Source organism: Aphelocoma coerulescens, unplaced genomic scaffold, assembly GCF_041296385.1.
Source record: "Aphelocoma coerulescens isolate FSJ_1873_10779 unplaced genomic scaffold, UR_Acoe_1.0 HiC_scaffold_75, whole genome shotgun sequence".
Classification (NCBI taxonomy): domain Eukaryota; kingdom Metazoa; phylum Chordata; class Aves; order Passeriformes; family Corvidae; genus Aphelocoma; species Aphelocoma coerulescens.
The window spans coordinates 1,217,409-1,232,539 of record NW_027184061.1 but is presented as its reverse complement, the minus strand read 5'-3'; the positions used below and the strand labels follow the sequence as shown (position 1 = coordinate 1,232,539).

At 55.1% G+C, this 15,131-nt stretch overlaps 2 pseudogenes; one reads left to right on the top strand and one right to left on the bottom strand.

Annotated features, from left to right (window-relative positions):
- Positions 1–15,131, bottom strand: part of LOC138102437 (uncharacterized) — a 705,988-nt pseudogene that overhangs the window by 46,325 nt on the left and 644,532 nt on the right.
- Positions 1–15,131, top strand: part of LOC138102438 (zinc finger protein 850-like) — a 385,524-nt pseudogene that overhangs the window by 335,388 nt on the left and 35,005 nt on the right.

Sequence of the window (15,131 nt, the reverse complement as noted above, 5' to 3'; positions counted from 1 at the left end):
GGGGGATTGATGATTTCCCGTGGGTGAATCTTGGTGTTTCTGAGGTTTCTTGGGCTCCATGTTGGTGCTTTGGGTTTTTTTTGTGGGGGCTGAATGTTTATATTTTGGAGGGGGTTTTGTCTGAATCTTGATGTTTTGGGTGTTTTGTGTCTATGTCTTGATGTTTGTGGGACTTTTGGTCTGAATCTTGGTGTTTTTGAGATTTTAACAGACACAAGATGCCCAGTGATGGCCCTGGGCAGGAAGAACCCCCAGGCCATGGCGGTCACCCCTTGTTTTTCCCCAATCCAGGATTTGTCATTCCCAAGGCGTGGCCGGATGGAGAAGGAGGAAAAGCCCCGGAGATGCCGCTCGAGGAGGGGCTGCAAAAGCAGCCTAGAGAGATCCAAGGAGGAAAGAGGTCCCCTATGCCGGGAAGGCAGCCGGAGATCCAAGGGGAGCTCGGAGCTGGGGGAGAAGCCTCAGGGTGGGGAGAAGCCCCACAAGTGCCCGGAATGTGGGAAGGGCTTCAGGTGGAGCTGCAGGCTGAGGGAACACCAGAGGATCCACACTGGGGAAAAGCTGTATGAGTGTGGGGAATGTGGGAAGAGCTTCAGCCAGAGCTCCAGCCTGGTCCGGCACCAGAGGATTCACAGTGGGGAGAGGCCCTACCAGTGTGGGGAATGTGGGAAGAGCTTCACCAACAGTTCCTGCCTGATCCGGCACCAGGTGGTCCACACCAGGGAACGGCCGTATGACTGCTTGGATTGTTGGAAGAGGTTCGGACGCAGCTCTGAACTGAGGGCACACCAGCTCACCCACACTGGGGAGAGGCCCTACGAGTGTTCTGAGTGTGGGAAGAGGTTTCAGAGGAGCTCCCATGTCCTCGTACATCAGCGCATTCACACGGATGAGAGGCCCTTCCGATGCCCTGACTGTAGGAAGGGCTTCAAACACAACTCCACCCTCATCATCCACCGGCGCATCCACACCGGGGAGAGGCCCTACGAGTGTCCCGAGTGTGGGAAGAGCTTCTCACACAGCTCTACCTTGACCCAACACCAACGGAGGCACCGCTAAGGGAAGCCCTGCGAGTGCCCCGAGTGCGGGAAGAGCTTCGTGCGCTGCTCCAGCTCCATCCCCCGTGGGAGGATCGGCGTTGGATGATCCCCAGTGACCCCCGTGGGGCAGAGCCCTGGTGACCCCCGTTCCGGGTGATCCGCGCTGGGTGGGGGGAAGGTGTTGGAGAGATTTCTTTGCCTTCTCCTTGTGCTGCTGGGATTTGGTTGGTAATAAATTCCCTCCCTGTGCCCAGGCTGGCTCTGTTGTGCCCGTGCCGGTGCTCAGGGCGGGATCTCTCCCGGTCCTTCTCTTGACTCCTGGGCCTTTCCTTGTATTTCCTGTCCCTGTGCAGTAGCAGAGGGCAGGGACAGAGCGGTTTTGGTGTCTCCCGGCATCCAGGCAGGGCCAGCCCAGCCTCAGGGGTTTTGAGGGGCTTGTGGGGGTCCCCCATTTTCCGGACATCCCCGCTGGAGGAGGGTGTCCCCCCCCTTGCTGCAGCCTCAGTCCTCAGGCAGCGCTCAGCCAAGCAGAGAACACCCTCAGTTGGGGCCTCGTTTTTGGCACACCTGAGCCCCTGGACATCTCCATCCCCATCTTGGAGATCACCTGAGCTCCTGGATATCTGGGACTGGGCAACTCCAGGAGTTAAAATGCTGGAAAAGGGGATTTTGGCCACTGCCAGCACTGAAAATCCCAGGAACAAGGGGGTTGGGGAACAGACAGACCCCAAAAATCCTGGGAACAGGGGGGTTAGGGAACACCAAAACCCTGAAAATCCTGGAAAAGGATGAGTTTGGGCGTCCTCAACCTCCCAAAATCCTGGAATAAGAGGATGTGGGAACACCCAGTTCCCCAAATTCTACATATAGGGGGCATGTTGACACTCCCAGGCCCCCAAAATGTCAGGAAAAGCGGGGTTTGAGTACTCCCACAGCCCCAAAGTGGTGGAAGAAGAGGAGTTTGAATATCCTCAGTCTCTAAAAATCCTGCGATCAGGGGTTCTGGGCACTCCCAGCACCCTCCAAAATCCTGGGAACATGGTGGTTGAGGAAAACCCAGAGCCCTAAAATCATGGGAAAAGAGGAATTTGGCCACTGCAAACCCCAAAAATCGCGGGAAAGGGGAACAACCCTGAAAAAAGAGGAGACTGGGACAACGCCCTTCCCCCAAAAAATCCCCAAATGATGGGGAAGGAGCGGGAGAAGGGCCCACAGAGAGGAGCAGAAGGAGGAGGGATTAGGAGCGGGAGGAGAGATGGAGGAGGAGGCGGGGGAGGAGGAGGAGCGGGAGGAAGAGGAGCGAGAGAGGCAGAGGGGGAGCAGGAAGAGGAAAAGCAGCAGGGGAAGCGCGGGGTCGGAGCGCGCTCTGTCTGCCGCGGCCCCGGGAGCATCCCGCAGGTGAGCGGGGAGGGGGAGCTCGCCCCAAATCTCTTGGGGGGTCTGTAAGAGACAGTCCGAAGATCCCTCATCTGCCTCACGATCATCGCCAGGGATGGAGACTGAACACAGGAGGCCTGGCCTGGCTGAGGTGGGGTTCATTGTGCCGTTTCGGCGCCGTGTTCACCCTGGCGTGAGGGCGCTGCGGGAGCGGCTGCCCGCGCTCTCCTTGCCGCTGCTGCCTCGGCAGGAGCCGGTGCCGGAGCAGCGCTGGCTCGTCCCGGCTGCTGTGGGTAGGACAGAGGTGGCTGCCCCGTCGGCGGGAGTGTGCGGGAAAGTTCCCGTGGCCAGAGGTTTGTGTGCCCAGAGGAGCCGGAGGAGTCCTGTAAAAGGAACTTTATTCCTGGAGCAAGGGAGAGGCCACGGGGCATTTCCTGTGGGGTCTGTCCAAGTGTTGGAGGACGCAGCCTCCTTTTTATGCCGATTTCGCCGGCCGCATCTCCGTGTCCCTTTCCGCAGTGGCTGAGGTTGTAGGTGACTAGGGACAGGCGTTCGGAAGATATCGCGTTGTACGGGACAGGTAAAACCCCTCCCCTCTACAGGTAATAGGTGAGCAGAAGGAAGTGACATGGCAAACCCAGGTTATTTAACCCTATGTAATCCATGAATAAATGCCATTTGCCATCCACCACATTGGTGTCTGTGAGCTGATGGTCCGAACGACCTGAGGTGGTCGTCGTGCCGTTCCTGAACCAGGTCGCTACGCCTCCGAGAGGCAACAAGTGGTGCCGAAACCCGGGAACCAGAATCGGAATCGGGATCGGGAATTCGCCTGGACGGGTGAACGGCGGCCGGCGCGGCAGGACCAGCCCGGCGGGGAGGACGCTCCCGGACCAGCGAGGAGGATGGAAGCTCTCGCGAAGGTCGTATCTCAGATTCATAAGCAATGGGGTATCGATTGCAAACCGAAAGATTTTACACTCGCTGTTGCGAGGCTATTGGAAATTGGGGTCATAGACCGACCGGTGGATATCCTCCACCCAGAAGTATGGGACAGATGTACTAAGGCTCTAGCCGATGAAACAATGTCCTCGGGTTCGGGGAAATACCTTAAATTATGGGGAAAAGTCGTGCAGGCTTTGCGTAAGGCCCTGCAAGAGCAGGAGACCTGGAAAGCCGCACGGAACTGTTTGCTGGCCACACCTCGGTTGGGAGTTGGGGCGGCCACGCAAACTACAGATGAAAGCAGCCCTGCCGAGCGCACAGACTCGCAGGAGCAGGCACCCTCTCCACGGCCCCCCAGCCCAACCCTACCTACAGAGGGAAAGGAGCGGGCGCAGTCATTCTGGGGCGGGCTGGTGGAGGAGGCCAGGGGGGCTGCCATTAAAGCAGAGTCCGAAACGGCGTGGGCGAGACCCCCGCCCTATGCCCCGCAGAATGGCCCCGACCCCGGAGGGGATGGGGGGAGCACACACGGGGCCGGCGGGAGCGGGGGAGGTGCGCCAGGTAACACAGACGGGGCCGGAGGGAGCGGCGGAGGTGCGCCAGGTAACACAGACGGGGCCGGCGGGAGCGGCGGAGGTCCGCCGGGGTGCACACACGTGGCCGGCGGGATCAAAGAAGGTCCGCTGGATGCCGCAGACGCGCGTGAACGAAAAAGGGGGGGGAATCCCGGAGGGGGAACCAAGGCCAAGCAGAGCGCTCTCCCAGAAACGTGCCCTTATACAGCAAGAGCCTCCCTCAGCAGGAGGCGGGGCGAGCCCAGGGGGAAGGAGCGGCCCAATCCTAAGGGAAAGGGGCGGGGTAGGAGCCCCGGGAAAAAGCTGAGCCTGGCAGTATCCAGTCAGTCGACTTCCGGCTCCGAGTCGGGCTATAGCTGGAGCGAGTGGCTTGACGAATGGTCTGTAACCGACTCTGACTCTGACAAAGATGATTTCAGAATAGATAAAAGCTATAACCACCGCGCTCCTACTCGGGCCAAGGGGAAATTTGAAAAAGAACGTACTCCACTTACAGACTGGAGAAAGATAAAAACAGCCTGTGCTGAATGGGCCCCTTCAGCCATGCTAGCTTTCCCGGTCCGAGTAGGAGGGCAAGCCGGAAACCAGAGGATTTACTCACCGATAAATCCTAAAGATATACAAGCAATTGTTAAAGCAATTGCAGACAAAGGGATCAATTCGGCTATGGTTTCCACCCTCATTGACAGCGTTTTTGGAGGGGATGACCTGCTCCCATTTGACATTAAACAAACCTGCAGATTAATTTTTGATGGGGCAGGGATGATTGTTTTCAAACAAGAGTGGGAAGACAATTGCGCAAAGCAACTAGCCCTAGTAACTGGGGCAGACCACCCCCTCCATGGCTCCAGCCTGCAGCGGCTAATGGGCACGGACCCGACCATGATCACCCCCCAGGCGCAGGCCGAGGGCCTACGGGCCCATGAAGTCATGGTAACTACCCGCGCCGCTAGAGAAGCTATCCGCTCTGCTTCCAGAGTTATTGCTAGACCATCGCCATGGTCCACAATAAAGCAGAGCGAGAGCGAAAGTTTCACACAGTTTGTGGACCGCATCCAGGCAGCCGTCAGCACTGCGATAATCAGTGTAATGCCATGCTTTAAGTGCGGCCAGGCAGGCCACGTTGTAATGAATTGCCCCCAATTAGAGCCTCCATCAACAGCAGTTCCCCCACGCCAGACGCGACCTAGAGGGCCATGCTGGGCATGTGGGAAAAAGGGACATTTTGCCAGAGAATGCAGATCCAAGCTCCAGGGAAACGGGAGGGGGAGGGGGCATCCGGGCCACACACAGCTCCCTCCCACTTGGGATATGAAGCGGCCCAGCTATGCCAATCCTCAATGGGCCATGGAGCTCCCGCACCCACTGCCCCCCCGGGAAATGACCAATTCCACAGCTCAACCGATGGCTCAGTTAAACCTGTCTGCGCTCCAGGCACAGCAGGAACAACCCCCTGGGAGCGAGATCCCTGGGTGGCTTTGGCCATGAAAGTGGGCAGCCACCCGCCGATAGTGTGGGGAGTTTGCTGTCTCCACAACAACCCAGGTGACTCTGCTATTCGTCTCCCCTTTTTGATTGATACGGGATCAGATGTTACCGTCGTCCCAGAAACGTACTGTCCTATACATTGGGAACTGGAGGAGGCCCCCATGGTGGGTGGAGTTGGGGGACTATCTCGGGCCCAAAAAAGCACCCAACTGATAGCGATAACGCTCCGCACCGAAAGAGGACCAGAGAAAACTATCACCCTTTTCCCATATGTTATGCCAAAATGTCCACCGTTGTTGGGGAGGGATGCCCTTGCCCTACTGAAAGTCAGGGTGACAAATTTATTCTAAGGGCCACTGCCGCATACCCACCGCTGCCCATCAAACTGGTATGGAAATCGGTCGACCCGGTGTGGATCGAGCAGTGGCCCTTGTCGAAGCCTCGAATGACCGCCCTCCTCGAGCTCGTTAGCTGCGAGCTACAGCGGAACCACATAGAGCCCTCCACAAGCCCATGGAACACCCTGGTTTTCGTAATACCCAAACGATCTGGCGAGGGCTTCCGCCTCCTGCATGACCTGCGGGAGGTGAACAAGAAAATCCAACCAATGGGTCCAGTCCAAACCTTGCTGCCCGTGAACTCGATGATACCAAAAGGGCAGCCCTGCGCGGTGCTTGACATTAAAGACTGTTTCTTTTCCATCCCCCTGCATGTTCCTTTTGGCTACTCAGCAGCACAAAATCTACACCAGTGCAGGTGGGACGCCCCCTGAAGAGGAGTTACTCTGAGTCAGATCACAGGCCAAGGCAAGTGCTTTGGCAATGCAGCCTTAGCAAAACTAATAGGCAATGTCTGTACTGAATTTGTCAAACTTGACAAAACGATCAAAAAGTGGGTGGTCCCATCTGTGTCAGGAATGTTTGTTTGCCAGCAATCCGGAATAAGCCCCTGTGTGCTTCTTGATAGATTCGATAGCTCTGCTGATTTTTGTGTCCAAGTTTTAATTGTTCCTAGAGTCCTGTATCACCAAGAAGAAGAAGTGTACCACCTTCTTGAAGAACCTAGCCGGCTCCACAAGAGAGAAGTAATAACAGGCATAACCATCGCAATGCTGCTCGGCCTTGGAGCCACCGGCGCGGCCACAGGTGTTTCAGCCCTCGTGACCCAACACCAGGGACTTTCTCAGCTGCAGATCACTATTGATGAGGACTTACAAAGAACTGAAAAATCCATCTCCTTTCTAGAGAAATCTGTCTCCTCGCTCTCAGAAGTTGTCCTGCAGAACAGACGAGGACTGGACCTCCTGCTCATGCAGCAAGGAGGCCTGTGTGCTGCCTTGAAAGAGGAATGCTGCTTTTATGCAGACCACACCGGAGTCGTACGGGACTCAGTGACCGAACTTAAGGAAAGGCTAGCCCAGAGGAAAAGAGAAAGAGAAGCCCAACAAGGATGGTTCGAGTCATGGTTTAACCAGTCTCCATGGCTGACCACCCTTATTTCCACTCTAATAGGCCCCCTCACTATGTTACTCCTAACGTTGATTTTCGGGCCTTGCATACTAAACAAATTGGTGTCATTTGTTAAAAGCCAGTTAGAAAAGGTTAACATTCTATTTGTTGACCGCCAACAATTGCTCTAGAGCGCATCTATTTTGTGAATGTTATATCACTTTTTATAACTTGTTATGTAGGTTTTACTAGTTCTTGAAATTTTATACCATTTATACTTTGTATGTTTCTTAATCAGTCATGGGGGGCGGGAAATGTGGGTAATTCAGGATACGGGGGGGAAATGTAGGTGATTAGGGACAGGCGTTCGGAAGATATCGCGCTGTACGGGACAGGTAAAACCCCTCCCCTCTACAGGTAATAGGTGAGCAGAAGGAAGTGACATGGCAAACCCAGGTTATTTAACCCTATGTAATCCATGAATAAACGCCATTTTGCCGTCCACCACATTGGTGTCTGTGAGCTGATGGTCCAAATGACCTGAGGTGGTCGTCGTGCCGTTCCTGAACCAGGTCGCTACGCCTCCGAGAGGCAACAAACAGCTCTTCAAATTCCTTCATCTTTGTCAGTCCCAGATCTTTTGAGAGCAGACTGGGGAAGAGAGCACAACATCAGCATGTTGGTAATCAGACATGGCTTGTTGTCCATTTCTCCTTACTCCATTACAGTGGTAGATATTGGGAATAACCAGCTGTCCTGAGGAATTTTTCCTGCAGCAAGTTATTTTCCTATCATGGTCCATCTGTAATTTTATTACTTTATTACTTATTAAATGACTTATTACTTATTAAAACACCAACATACATACAGTACAGCACCTTGCAATTACTCCTTCTTATATTTATAAACCTCAAAGTCTTCCAGGTCTTAACAACGTCTTTCTTCTAGTCTTACTCTTTGGGTGCATCAAAAGACTCCTACTCACAGCAGTAGAGAAAACCTTCTCGTTAAAGAGTACCAGTGGTACAAGATCTACCCAGGTAGCCGTAGCCGCGGCTACCAGAGAAACATCTTGCTGCGATGATACCCAAAGCACCCCAGTTTAAGGTTTAATTTTCCTTTATTTTTTTAAACAAAAACAGAGGAGATGTTGCCGTGCACCTTTCCCCCCGTACTTGGTCTGTCCCAGTTCATTTCATTGTCAATCAGTTTGTAGTTTCCCCTCCCCTTGCTGCATTGTATACGCCTTGCCTTAGCTGCCAGTCCTTGATGTACACCACCCCTTTCCCCTCCCCCTTCTAGAAAGTTCTTCTCCCCTCGAGACCCCCTTGGTCCCTTTGAATTTCTCCCCTCCCCTTGTTTTCCCTTATTGCCTAATTGTATGTCACTCCACCTGTGAACCCTCCCCTTCTCCTTCCCGACTGGCCCTGAGATTGTTGCCGCCCTTTGTCCAACCCCCCTTTAAAAAGCTGTGCAACCCCTTTCCCGGGGTCTTCGGTCCCTGGTCCCCCTGAGGACAACAAAGCCCTGGATACTATACTGGAGTCCCCTCCTTCCTTCTTGCCTCTGCCTGCGAGTGCAAACCATTCAGCACCCTGAGAGCTTTGCCTCTTGCGGCGAGACCAGCTTCATCTTGGTCTTCGGAGCGCATCAGACCCGTCACTGCGAGTGACCGGGCAGCTCCAGCAGCGACAGTTATGTACTTGGAATCGCCATGCTTATGCTCCGTGGCAAAAGCACAAACCCAGAAGCAAGGCAGAAAAGGGTACTTGCTTTCAAGACATGCGAGATTAATAAAGAATTACAAATGACCAAAGAAAAAGGGGGGATTGAGAAACAGGTGATCAATACTTACCTCATGTAAGCACAGTTAACTATTGGGAGACAGCAAATGTTAATCACAAAACCTGAGAAGCAGGACTCACCCTAATCTTGTCAAGATGTCGTGGGTTGGGTTTGTAACCGGGCAGAAACACCAATTTAGTGTAGTGGTTTGGTCTAAAATACTCATTTCTGTTCATCTTCTGTGAGATAAGAATTAGGAGAAATGCAAAGCAGGCACCAAACTTGAAAGAATATAAAGAAGTTTATTAACAAACCTAAAAGAAGGGGAAAAAAAATTTTACCACCTTCAGAACTATCCTCCCTACACCTTCCTCCCTTCTCCCACTGACAATGTAAAAAGACAACCCTTAAGATATTCAGTCTGTTTACCACTTCCATAATAACCTTGTTCAGTCCATTTGGAAAGAGAAGTCTCTTCTTGCTCGTGCTATGAAAACAGTATCACAACGAGACAGCCACCCACTTCCAAATATTGTTCAGTCCATTTAGGAAGAGGAGTCTCTCTGCTCGTGATGTGAGTCCCTTCCCCCGACTTGCAGCTTTTCCCGCAACGGCTTTCGAGGGTCCACTCTTGAAGTTTTTTGGGGTACAATTTTAAGGTTGAGCCATTCAGAAACAAAAAAACAGAGGCCCTTCTCTTTCCCTGGGAGAAAAGGGTCTTCCTCATCTTCATCTTTAAGACTATCTCTGGGAGCATCTCTAGGAACTGAGGTTTTCTCCTTTCCCCTTTGGAGCAAAAGTCCTCATCTGGTTCATCTCTCTCTGTCCAAGCTTCTCATGAAATTACAGCTGTGGCAGCATCTGCCTATTGCTTACGAGTTGAACACTCCACCCCCCATATCTTTATGAAATTACAAGGGGATACTCTGATATATCATAGCTTCACAACAGACTTTCAGCTTTAAGCCTCTCCTCTCTCTCTTCCCTCAGGTTTTCAGCTCTTCACAGCAATAAAAGGGTTAATCTCACCTCGGCCTTGCAGCTGTGTGGCTTATCGCTGTTGGTCACTGACCTCTGCCGGACATCGGTGCCGCTTTGCTGAAATCTTGGCCGCAGTGGGGTGTGGGGGGTTGGTTCCGAGCCACTCTGGCTGCCCACAGCCCTGCTGGGGGGGTCATCCTGGAGCCATGGCCCGGCCCGGCCTCGCCCGAGCAGGGCCTGGGCCGGGCCCACTGGGCCCTGCAGCCACCTGTCCCAGCGCCGGAAACGAGAGAGAGCTTGGGGGGGAGTTTGTCTATTCTTAAGTGTGTATCACAGAGGCGGTCACAACTTTAGGTGGCTTAAAGAATTGTCCATGTTCAAACTGGCCAGCTGATAGGTTCTGTCAGGTCCCAGAGGAAACTGTAAGCACCCCTTAGCAAGGACATCCCTTCCGGGACTGTGCTTGCTAACCTATGACACAAGATAAGAGGAACAAGAATCTGTTTGATACCAGCGCAGAAACTGCGGAGTCACCCCACAAAGGGCTGCCCATGCTCCAGAAAGGTGAAAATTGCATTGTGATGAAGAGTACTGATCTTCATTGGAAAGACCCCCGAGGAAGAAGAGGAGCCTTCCTCAGTGCGACCACCAGGACACACCACTCATGTGTGACACATATGCTAATGATATTAATGACTTCCAAGAATTGATTTGTATAACCACCCCTATCCCAAAGAATGTGATGAATATTCATGACTTTTACCCATAATATTGTGTTGTAGGAAGTGCCTTGTGTGTGTGTGTGTGTGTGTGTGTGTGTTTTTGGAGGAGAGATCCCCCGTGTATCCGGCGCTGAATAAAGCAAATACCCACTTCTCTGACTGTCTCTGAAGTGTCTCTTGGCCCAGTTTGGGCAATTCAGGATCCCAAAAAGCTGCCAGGGATCCCAAAATTTCCAAAATCCTGTCAGGGATCCCAAAAACCCCATCAGGAACACTCCCAAACTTGCTGGGACAGGTCCCGCATGGTGGCCAGGACTGCAGACCCCAAAATCCTGAAAGGGACCCTAAAAACCCCATCAGGGATCCCCTGGCACAGGTCCCGCATGCAACTGCAAAAACCCCCAAAAATTCATCAGGGGGTCCCAAAAAGCCCTCAGGAACCCCCCAGGAACCCCAAAGCCTGTCTGTGACAGGTTCTGCGTGGTGGCCAGAACTGCAGACCCCAAAATCCCATCAAGGACACCCCAAAATCCTGTCGGGGACCCCCTCCCGTGTTAGGGACAATCCGGGGGTGTCCCCCCCATCCCCTCCCGGTGCATCCCGTGTCCCCTCCCGCCTTGGGAACATTTGGGGACACCCCCCTCACCCAGGAAGCCGCACGGCCACGGCCAGGCCGATGCCCGAGGAGCAGCAGTGACAGGAACAGTGCGCGCCGGGGGGGCGGCCATGGCTGTCACCCCCCCCGGGCAAAGGCTCTTAACGGGATCAGCGCTCACGTGGCACCGGGACCAGGATCGGGATTGGGGTCAGGATCAGGGTCAGCCACCCCCGGGATCGGGATGGGGGCCAGGATTGGGGTCCGAACCGTGGTCAGGATCGGGATCAGCCGCCCCCCGAAATCGGGATCGGGGTCAGCCACTCCTGGGATCGGGATTAGGATGGGGGTCCGCGCCCCCATGATGGGAGGAGATTTGGGGACATTCTTGGAGACAGCACAAAGTGTGGGGGGAGCTCGGGGGGCGGCCCCCTCTCCTGGGGACCCTAAATCCCCCCCCTCCCCACCCCAGGGGACTCTGGGGACCCCAAAACTTCCCCTCCTCGAGTGACCAGAGCGAGCTCTGCGCTCCGGGACTGGACACCCCCCGAACCGGGCTCCGCGCTCCGGGACCGGACACCGGACACCCCCCGAACCGGGCTCCGCGCTCCGGGACCGGACACCGGACACCCCCCGAACCGGGCTCCGCGCTCCGGGACCGGACACCGGACACCCCCCGAACCGGGCTCCGCGCTCCGGGACCGGACACCGGACACCCCCGAACCGGGCTCTGCGCTCCGGGACCGGACACCGGACACCACGTCCAACAACTAAATGCGGACCGGCCTTCTTAATTTGCATAACCCCGCCCACCAGAACGACAAACCACTGGGCAATGACAGCGTGATTTGCATGGCCACGCCCACGAGCACTGACGCCACACCGAGCAGGGCCCACATATTTTACATAACCACGCCCACCTCCGGCAAACGCACGGCGGGAAACGTTCCGCTATTTCCATAGCCACGCCCATCCACGCCCACCAATCACACCGCGGTATTCCCCTTGCATTTTGCATAACCCCGCCCTCATTTGGCCACGCCCAGCACCGGCTGCAGCCGCCGCCAGTCGCTGTCGCCTCCCAGTGCTCCCAGTAAGTGCCGTACTGGGAGGGATCGTGCTCCCAGTTCCTTCCCGCTGCTCTCAGTATCGGTCCCAATGCCGCGCGGGGCGGGGCCGCTTTGGGAACCCCCCCAGGGCACAGCGCGGCTGCTTTGGGGTGTCGGAACCTGCCCGGGCCGGGGCGGGAGCGGAGGGGCAGTGGGAGGAAGAGGAGGGAGAGAGGAGGAGGAGGAAGAGGAGGAGCAGGAAAAGGAGGAGGAGGAAGAGGAGGAGCAGCAGCAGAAGCGCGCGGTTCCCCCGCCCGCCCGCCCGCTGAGGCCGCAGTTCCCCCGGCTCCGGCAGCATCGCCCCCCCGCATCCCGAGGTGAGCGAGGAGGGGGAGCTCGCCCCAAACCCATCGGGGGTCTCCGGGAGGGTTTTTTGCGGGGCAGGCGATGTTCGGAGCTTGCAGGACCCCAAAGCTGAGCCGCAAATGCCCCTTGGGGGGGGGTGTTGGGGCGATATCGGTTTTGGGGATCCCCGGGAGAGGCGGGGGGGAACGCGGGAGCCCCGGAGTAGGGAGAGCGGAGGGGGGCGATTCCGGAGCCGAGGGACCCCCTGCAGCCTGGAGGGGTCGGGGAGGCTGGAGATGAGTGGGGTCCGGGCCCCTCGGCACTGAAAGGAGAGGCGACTTCTCGAGCTGGGCTCGGGCAGCGGAACCACCAAACCCAGGGCGCTCAGGCCTTGTTTTCCCCCAGAGCAGGTTTTCCCATTGCCAACCCGTGGCCGGATGGAGGAGGAGGAGGCCGCGAAGAAGAGGAAGATGCCCCGGGAGCCCCAGGCAGGTGAGGAGGAAGTCACTGCCCCTTTCCCCCTCTCTCCTGCTCCATCTCCCAGCCCAGCATCACCCCGGCTGCAGGACAACCCTGCTGCCGACGCTGTCCTGCCAGGGATAGACTGGGGGGGATCTCCTTCCCCTTCCCTGTGGCACGGAGGCAAATCCCATCCTCTCCTTGTCCTTCCTCCACCAGACAGGGAGCTGAGCATGGAGCGCAGAGAGGACAAATCCCCGTGGCAGAACCTGGTGGGAGAGGCCGTTTTGAGTGGCTCCACGGGGCAGGAATCTAAGGGGGAGGAAAAGCCCCAGAGATGCTGCACGAGGAGGGGCTGCAAACACAGCCCAAGGAGGTCCAAGGAGGAAGGCGGCCGGAGATCCAGCCAGAGCTTGGAGCTGGGGGTCCATGAACAGCTTCACAATGGGGACAAGCCCCACAAGTGCTCAAAATGTGGGAAGGGCTTCAGGTGGAACTCCAGACTGATTTTCCACCAGAGAATCCACACGGGGGAGAGGCCGTACGAATGTGGGGAGTGTGGGAAGAGCTTCAGAGACAGCTCAAGTCTGATCTGCCACTGGAAAATCCACACTGGGGAACGGCCCTATGAGTGTGGAGAGTGTGGGCAGAGCTTCAGCCAGAGCTCCAACCTGATTGTCCACCAGAGAAGCCACACTGGGGAGAGGCCCTACGAGTGTGGGGAGTGTGGGAAGAGCTTCGGCCGGAGATCCAGCCTGTGGGCACACCAGCGGACGCACACAGGGGAGAGGCCCTACGAGTGTGGGGAGTGTGGGAAGAGGTTTCCAAGGAGCTGCAGTCTCCTCAAACATGAGCAGAGTCACACGGATGAGAGGCCCTTCCGCTGCCCCGACTGCGGGAAGGGCTTCCAGCGCAACTACACCCTCATCATCCACCGGCGCATCCACACCAGGGAGAGGCCATATGAGTGTGGGGAGTGTGGGAAGAGGTTTCCAAGCAGCTCCAATCTCCTCGATCATCAGCGGATTCACACAGATGAGAGGCCCTTCTGCTGCCCTGACTGTGGGAAGGGCTTCAAGCAAAATTCCCACCTCGTCAGCCACCAGCGCATCCACACCGGGGAGAGGCCCTACAAGTGTCCCAAGTGCAGGAAGAGCTTCTCCAGGAGCTCTGCCTTGACCCAACACCAACGGAGGCACCACTAAGGGAAGCCCTGCGAGTGCCCCGAGTGTGGGAAGAGCTTCGTGCTCTGCTCCAGCTCCATCCCCCGTGGGAGGATCGGCGTTGGATGATCCCCAGTGACCCCCGTGGGGCAGAGCCCCAGAGATCCGTGGTGCTGGTGATCCATGTTGGAAAGACACCAGGCTGGGGGGCTCTGCCTCTTCGTGGCTCCACATGGCCTTGATTTTCTTTTCATTTCTCTTTGTCCTTTCGAAACACCCAAACCCGAGGTAAAAATAAAGATGTTGAACGAAGACGTGGATGGGAACATGGGGGTATCTTCCAGGGGATATGGGGGATGCTGGCTTCAAGGGAGTTGAGGGTTCCTGGTGATTCATTAAATCTCGATATCCATGGACAAAGACCCTCTAACTAATTAAAGTTAGAAAGTGGTGTGTTTATTCAGGCACAAGTGGGGGGGCATGGGAGTAGCTTCCTAAAGACATGCCAGCCAAGTACAAGGTTTCTCGTTCTCTATTTATTACTCAAAGTTTTACATCTTCTGCATATGTATGACCCCAGCACCTCCCATCCTCTGCTTTGTATTAAAATGAGATCATTGGTCTTTCACGCATGCGCAGTTTCTCTCTTGAATTGAGTCAGTGGTCCTGAAAGAGGAAGTCAGGAATGTCTTCCTCACAGTGGCCTTTTTACCTCCTTGCTGTGGGCAGGCCTTCATGACCTCTTGGCGCAGCCCAAGATCTCCTACTTTGATTAATTATTACGAAACCCAGGTGCTGTTCTTGGTTCTATTAGTTTCAATTTCTTTTGATGACAGTTCATTCACTTTGTTTCCTTCTATAAACAAAACTTAAAAATATAATGGCAAATAATACATCACTTAGCTCTAGCTTAGGCATCTACTAAGCATTAAGTTATCTTTTGTTTTTCTACTTTGTGTCTTAATCAATACAAATTTCTTCTAACTCTTAGCTAAAATTTTAACTTTTTAGAACCTTGACTCACTTAAACACCTAAGAAAGCAGTATTTCTCTCAGGTTTGCTATAGCATATGCGCAGGGGCACGCACACAGACAGAAACAGTCAGTGCAAGCAAGGTTCCTGTGAAAAATTCCCTTCAGAGTCAGTGAAATCCTCATT